Raw genomic sequence first — 8,759 nt, forward strand, 5'->3', positions numbered from 1 at the left:
CAAACTTGTGTATGTTCCATGACATTAATTAACTTATGTGAGAACAATATGCTTATGTGGATAAGTTGTACTAAAACTGGATTTTAAATATATTTTTATATGAACTGAAATATACACCAGAATTTGAAGAAGTTTAATATGTGAAATGCCAAATTAGATGCTAGACAACAACCTCAAATAAAAGTTTGAAAAATAAATACTTCCTACATAATCATTCTATTTTTCTTGCAGGGCCTTGATAGTTCTTAAATTTACTATTTAAATATTAGAAAATTTCTTGTGGGGAGCCGTGAAGCTGGAGAGGCATTTGCCATGGCAGGATGGCACCTACTTCCGCTGTTAACTCCTAGTGGACAACTGTTTGCGCATGTGCGTGAAGTGAAAAGGACGCCATGTCATGGCCCATTTCGGGGCGTTACTAGAATAATGAGCAAACAGCCAATCATGGGCAGACATGCCACGCTGTGGGCAGACACGCCGCACTGTGGTGTATATAAGCAGTGCGGATTTTGGGCTCGACCCTTTTTCCCTATGGATGGAGTCAATAAACAGTTGCTGCAGAAGGAACCTAGTGTGTCCGCGTGTCTTCTTGCTGGCGAGATGACCGCGCGGGCTACAATTTCTAATTATTTTAATGGGCAAAACAATTTCCTAAAACACTAATTATTGTAAAAATACATAAGAATATATTTGCAAACAACTTGATGATTATTAACATAGAGGACATATTTGAATGCATATATATATATATATATATGTAGGTATATACATATATAATATGAATTACTCTAATGTCCCAAAATCATCTAAAATGCCTTGGTACATCTTACAAACTATTTTATTAGAATAAGAAATATAAAAATTTACTACAGATAAATTATTAATAAAATTACATAAATATAATTAGAATTTAGATGCAATGATAGATTATATAATAAATTGATGAATGAGTGTAAGTGTTCTCATGATGGTTTTTCATGTACTATAACTGATTCTGAACTATGAGCATCTATCATCTTGTCAGAGTTGAGAAATACTGCAATATTATTTTATCTTGGTTTATCCATTCACTTGTTGGGTTTTCTTCCATCAAAAAAAAGTTTTACTTTTCCTTTTGCATACCTCTACCAATTTTAATATATCTTAGTATAATTTATAGACACTAAAAGTTATTTGTGTTTGGAAATACAGATTCTAATTAAGCACAAAATGATGTAATTCCTAGCTTTGTTTCTAGTATTGTTTTGGCAGTGTCCAAGGTTTTCCTTTCTTTTTACCCCCTACTACTAGACTGTAACAATTTTGTAAGAACATATTATTTAAATTCCTATACAACATTATGAAAACACAGTCCAAGAATGAAGTCACATGTGCAGAATTCTGAGTGCTTGTGAGAACAGTGCAAGACAAAAGTTTGACCTCAGTTCCTCCAGAACAGAGAATAGTACTTATGCTCCTCCCAAGTGTGGTAGATATGAGTGAATGTATTACTCATTATTTTTGGCTGGGATTATTCAACTAAAATTCTAAATTATCTTTTATATTCTAATAATGTAAAACATGCCTTTGACATGTGAGGCTTGTCCTTGTACCTGTATAGATCTTAAGCTCACGAGAACTTTACTCATGTGACCCTTTTAACACTCAAGAGTATAAATTGTCTGATGCACTGAATAAAGTTGGCTATTGCATGAAACTTTATTCTATCTAATTTATGGGCTCAATTCTCCTAAATCTGAAAACCACTAGTCTCGTAAGCAATAATATCTATGTAAAAGTTTCTGTGCTTTTGCTGGCATAATTATACACTTCATATGTATACTGGTTAATACTTGCAAACAAGTCATCTAGTAGCTTTTAATATCTAAACGGACTATCAGATTTTTCCCTTAATATTGTTGTGAATATATGCCCTTGTGAATATATATAAATACATAATATGTACTTTAGTGTAATAGGCAGAGAATGGACAAAGGAAGGTTAACTATAATGCTAAAACAGTAGACAAATGAAGGGCCAATATTCTTTCCTGCTCTTAATATTTTCTGTTTTTATCTATATATGAAAATATTCCAGAATAGGGAAATTACTTTTCAAAGCAAAACCTTCCTCAGAATTATATATTTTTTTTATAAATTTTGGAGAATAAGTTCTTCAAGACAAAATTATTGATGTAGATAGAAAGATTCTAAAACATATACGGCAATGTGTTTCACACATATTTTATAAAGATTCACCCTCAATAGTAAGTTCAAAATCAGCACCCTAAAATTACTCACTTTAGTATTGCTTTTCAAGTTTAAATGTACAGCTTTAAGAAAATGATTAAGTGTAACTTAACATACTATCATTTCAAAATATCACCCATGTTACTATGCTATATTTTTCAGTGATGAAAGATATCCTAATGTTATCTTCAAAGACCCTGAGGTGAAAGTATAATTATGCCATTTAGCAATGACATACTTTAAAAGTTATTACAAGAGAGTTTGAACTCAAGTATATGTAATTCTCCATCACAGTGCCTTTCCAAAATTAGAAAAAGTGAAGGGTTAAAAAATTCTTTTCAAGAACAACCAAGCAGCACAGAGGAAGGAAGTATTTGTCATTATTATTTCTTTTCTTTCTTGATAGATAGATAGATAGATAGGCACACAGACAGACAGACAGACAGACAGACAGACAGATAGGTAGATAGATATTCCTAAATATAAGTTGTTCAACCTGATTAATGTTAATTTTCAGAGCTGACCGTTTGGTGTTGGAAAATCAATTGGTGTGCTTTCCCCTTGAGAATGATATTTCTCTGACCCTCAGCATCCCTTAGTTGACTGTAGTTTTTTGTGTAGGGTAGAGACCTACTGAACTGTCCCCCACCTACTTTATCATGTCTGTTTATTGCTGTCATCATTGTTCAGGGCATGTTCAGGTGGTCATTTTGACAGTAATTTATGGATGTAGCTTCTGACATTACTAGATTCCCTAGGTGATACAATCTCACAGGAATTTCCTCACCCTCTGGAATCTGGTCTTCCCACCTGCTCTTCCCCAACCTTAGACATGGGAGTGCTTTGTAGATGTATTATTCACTGGGTCTGATCTTCACAACTATATATTTTACTTGGGGAGTGGTTTTCTTAAATGGTCTTTGTATGTTGCAAAAAGAAGTTTGATGAGGAGTGAGCACAATTCTTTTTGGAGGGGGATATTTTATTAATTACATTTCAAATGTTATTCCCCTTTCCTGGTTTCCCCTCTGGAACCCCCTTTTCCATCCCCTTCCCCCTGCTTCTAAGAGTACACTCCCAACTCAACAACCCATTCCTGCCTCTTCACCCTGGCATTCCCCTACAGTGAGTCATAGAGCCTTCACAGGACCAAGGGCCTCTCCTCCCATTGATGCTTGACAAGGCTATCCTCTGCCACATATATGGCTGGGGCCATGGGTCACTCTATGTGCACTCTTTGGTTGGTGGTTTAGTACCTGGGAGCTCTGGGGGAGTCTGGTGGTTTGATGTTGTTGTTCTCCCTATGAGGCTGCAAACTCCTTCAGCTCCTTCAGTCCTTTCTCTAACTCCTCCATTAGGAACTCATGTTCAGTCCAACAATTGTCTGCGAACATCTGTCTCTGTATTTGTCAGGCTCTGGAAGAGCCTTTCAGGAGACAGCTATATCAGGCTCCTGTCAACATGTACTTCTTGGCATCTACAATACTGTCTGAGTTTGGTGTCTGTATATGGGATAGATCCCCAGGTAAGCACTATTCTTAATTGTGGATATAAGGACAAGTGTTCAGAGTGTTGTTAGGGACCATGATGATTTAATAAAGTTGTGGCTGTTGGTTCTCCTCCAAGATCCATAAATTCATTAGCATTGAGTATGTGGCTGTTTGTTACAAAGAATGGTTTATGTGTCTTGTCTGCATGTATGAAAATGCACCACAGGGATGCAAAGACTGTAGAGGAAAGGTAAGGTCATTAGAACCTCTATGAAGCAGTAAATTGCTAATCTGCTATAAAAGGTCACTTCTCTCTATAGTCCCAATAGCCTGGATTTCCAAAAGAAAGACATACATACATGCACAGCCTTATATTTAAAAACCCTAAACAGCTCAATGGTTAGGCTAACTCCAAGTGACTAACACTACTCCCCTCTAATATTCTTGAGTTAATATTTACAAAATCTATATTTCATCTTTGCTGCCCTGGATCCTGCTGGGTAGCCCTCCTGCGTCTACTTTCCCCCTGTACCTACATGTTGGCTGTGTCTCCCTTCAGCACCCTCATCATAATGGAATCCCTTCTTCCTCCTCCTCCTTTTCCTCCTTCTCCTCCTCCTCCTTCTCTTCCTCCTTATCATCATCATTCTCCTCGTCCTCCTCGTCCTCCTCGTCCTCCTTATCCTCCTCATCCTCCTCCTCATCCTCCTCCTCCTCCCCCTCCTCCTCCTCCTCCTTCTCCTCCTCCTCCTCTCCTCTTTCTCCTCCTCAGTTTCTTTCTGGAAATCCTAAAAGTCCTGCTTCTGTCTCCCCACCCAGCTATTACCCAATGGTAACTTTATTGACCCATCAAAAATCAACAGGGAACAAGCTTCCTTTAGTCTTATGTGTAGGACAGTGGAAACAGATTTTTGGGTAACATAATTAGCATGAGAACACAAGCTGCTACACGCCTAGAATTATATGGGCTCTAATTGTTTGCCACCATATGCATGTTTAGAACCCAACCTGTGTTCTCTGCAAGAGTATCAGGTGCTTTTAACTACTATTAAAAAAGTATTTTTGATTGACTGGTTATATTAAATCATTTAGTAATCTAATTACATAGCCAATTTGTAAAACTGAATAAATTTAATAGCTATATAATGTTTTATTACTCATTAGTAAATTAAGTCTTTAAGTTTATTATTCTGTGTGATAATGATATTCTGTTGAAGTAGCACTTTATTAAATAACAGTATTGATAATAAAGAATATTTGGCCTTTTGTATAATGTCTATAGCATTTGTACTACAGCTCATAATAAACACAGAAAAATGAAAATAAACAGCATTTGTAAGTAACTTTTGTCTCCAGCAATACCTGTATACTTGAACATGTTGTTTCATTTAATATCTTTGAAAAACAAGAAAATTGATTTTAATGTCACATCACTAGTCAATGTTAATTTGAGGTACTGAACCAAATATTGATTTTAAAATCTGTGCTAACCTACCAGGAGTATGTTTTATATATAACAATATAATATTATAATAAATTCAATGATACAAATCATTCTAGTCAGCAAGGAAATCATATCCAGTCAATCTAAATATGTTGGATACTTTTTTATTTATAGATAAATTTAATCCCTTAAGTTTTGGTTCATACTATTCTTAGAGATATATGACAGGAAGAATACTGTAAAGAATACTTTAACCCTATTTGCAATGCTGATAGGAAAAGTTAGTTTTTCTGGGAAATTTTCTTTTCTAAGACAGGGTCTCACTGTGTAGCCCAGTCTGGCCTCAAAGCCACAATCTTCTTGTGTCTGGGATTGCAGATATGATGAGCATCTCATAAAAAAAAAATACGAGTTATGGTCAAATTAATTCAACTATGTCTTAATGTAACTTCACAAAAAAACTCTCAGTTTCAGAATTAATGAGAAAGTTTATCACAGTATAATAACTTAAAAAAAATGGGATCAAAACATTTTGTTAATGAGATATTAAAAGAACAATCAGATTGAGATAAATTTACACTAATCAGAGTAAATATCATTTATTAGATTTGATCCATTGAGACATACATTTATGAACTTAATATAATACTTAATAATCTAAGCAAAATTACATCTAAATGATTTCTTGTAAAATTTTGCATTTTATGTTTTTTTTAATGCCTCCCTCTCAACTACATTTTGGCCTCCATTAATAGATCCACTTTCTGTTAATACAGTGATTAGAAAGTTCTAAGCACTCCATTAATAAAATCCACCAAAACATATGACTGTTTTTTCTGATTTCTTACTTAGCATAATTACTTAGAAGATAATTTTTATTGTTGCAAACAACAGTGACACATTCTTATAATTTTTGAACACTTCCATATTTGAATATACTACAGATTTATATGCAGATTTAAATATGTCAAATTAAATTAATAGAACATTAATGGAAAATGTTTTTTTAAATAAGCAGTGCTTTTCTTACTTTGGTTTTAATACCTAGAAGCAAAATGTGTTATCAAATGCTCAGTGAATACTTACTATATTAAGAGAGTGTCAAACATTACAGCATGATGATACATTTTGTATACCAGCAATATTATATGAAAGTTCTAGTTTTCTCTAATATTTGTCTAGTCTTGCAGTCCCACACTGTGAGACCTCATGTAACAGGCATGTGCCACCTTGCCTACCTTAGTATTTCTTTTCCTTTTTTTTTAAACCATGTATGGGATTTACATTTTTTATTAGATATTTTCTTTATTTACATGTCATATGATTTCTCCTTTCCCAGTTTCCCCTCAAAAAACAAAACAAAACAAAACCAAAAAACAACAACCAAAAAAACCCTGTTGCCTCCCCCTGCTTGCCACTCCACCCTCTCCCAATTATTGGCCCTGGCATTCACCTACACTGGGGCACAGAACCTTCACAGGGCCTCTCCTCCCATTGATGACCTACTTTGCAATCCTCTACTATACACATGCTGCCAGAGCAATCACTCCCACCATGTGTACTCCTTGGTTGGTGGTTGAGTCCCTGGGAGGTCTGAGGGTACTAGTTAGTTCATATTCTTGTTCTTTGTAAGGGGCTGCAAACCCTTCAGCTCCTTTGGTCCTTTCTCTAACTCCTTCATTGGGGACCCTGTACTTAGTTCAATGGATGGCTGTGAGCCTCTACTTCTGTATTAGTCAGTTACTGTAAGAGCCTCTCAGGAGATAGCTATATCAGGCTGGCTTGTCCTTCCTTCAGTCTCTGCTCCATAGTTAGTCTCTGCAACTCCTTCCATGGGTATTTTGTCCCCCCTTTTAAGAAGGAATGAAATGTCCACATTTTGGTCTCCCTTCTTCTTGAGTTTCTTGTGGTTTGTGGATTGTTCTTCATGTATTCCGAAATTCTGGGCTAATAACCATTTATTACGGAGTGTATACCATGTCTACTCTTTTGTGTTTGGGTTACCCCACTCAGGGTGGTGTTCTCCAGATCCATCCATTTTCCTAAGAATTTCATAAATTCATTGTTTTTAATAGCTGAGTAGTACTCCATTGTGTAGATGTACCACAAATTCTCTGTATCCATTCCTCTGTTGAGGGACACCTGGGTTGTTTTCAGTTTCTGGCTATTATAAATAAGGTTGCTATGAACATGATGGAACATGTGTACTTATTACATTTTAGAGCATCTTCCGGTAGAACTATGTCCAATTTCCGGAGGAACCCCCAAACTGATTTCCAGAGTGGTTGTACCAGCTTGCAATCTTCCCAGCAATGAAGGAGTGTTCCTCTTTCTCCACAACCTCTCCAGCATCTACTGTCACCTGAATATTTTATCCTAGCCAATCTGACTGGTATGAGGTGGAATCTCAGGGTTGTTTTGACTTGCATTTCCCTGATGACTAAGGATGTTGAACATTTCTTTAGGTGCTTCTCAGCCATTCGGTGTTCATCAATTGAGAATTCTTTGTTTAGCTCTGTACCCCATTTTTAAATAGGAATATTTGGTTCTCTGGAGTCTAACTTCTTGAGTTCTTTGTATACATTGGATATTAGCCCTCTATTTGATATAGGATTGGTAAAGATCTTTTCCCAATTTGTTGGTTGCCATTTTGTCCTATTGACAGTGTCTTTTGCCTTACAGAAGCTTTGCAGCTTTATAAGGTCCCATTTGTCAATTCTTGATCTTAGAGCAGAAGCTATTGGCATTCTGTTCAGGAAATTTTCCCCTGTGCCTTTGTGCACCAGGCTTTTCCCCACATTTTTTCCTATTAGTTTCAGTGTATCTGGTTTGATGTGGATTTTCCTGATCCACTTGGACTTGAGCTTTGTACAAGGAGACAGGAATGAATCGATTTGCATTCTTTTACATGCTAACCGCCAGTTTAGCCAGCACCATCTGTTGAAAATGCTGTCTTTTTCCACTGGACGGTTTTAGCTCCTTTGTCAAAGATCAAGTGACCATAGATGTGTGGGTTCATTTCTGGGTCTTCAATTCTGTTCCATTGATCTACCTGCCTGTCACTGTACCAATACCATGCAGTTTTTATCACAATTGCTCTGTAGTACACCTTAAGGTCTGGGATGGTGATTCCACCAGAGGTTCCTTTGTTGTTGAGAATAGTTTTGGCTATCCTGGGTTTTTTGTTGTTCTAGATGAATTTGCAAATTTCTCTTTCTAAGTATGTGAAGAATTGAGTTGGAATTTTGATGGGGATTGCATTGAATCTGTAGAATGTCTTCTGTAAGATGACCATTTTTACTATATTAATCCTGCCAATCACCAAGCATGGGAGATCTTTCCATCTTCTGAGATATTCTTCAATTTCCTTCTTCAGAGACTTGAAGTTCTTGTCAAACAGATCTTTTACTTGCTTAGTTAGAGTTACACCAAGGTATTTTATATAATTGGTAACTATTGTGAAGGGTGTTGTTTCCCTAATTTCTTTCTCCACCTGTTTATCATTTGTGTAAAGGAAGGCCACTGATTTGCTGTGGTGGCCCTGCTGTGTTCTTGGAAGAACTCTAAACCGAAACCAGAGACTTAGCTCGCTGGGGG

Source organism: Mastomys coucha, unplaced genomic scaffold (genome assembly GCF_008632895.1).
Source record: "Mastomys coucha isolate ucsf_1 unplaced genomic scaffold, UCSF_Mcou_1 pScaffold22, whole genome shotgun sequence".
Taxonomy (NCBI): Eukaryota; Metazoa; Chordata; class Mammalia; order Rodentia; family Muridae; genus Mastomys; species Mastomys coucha.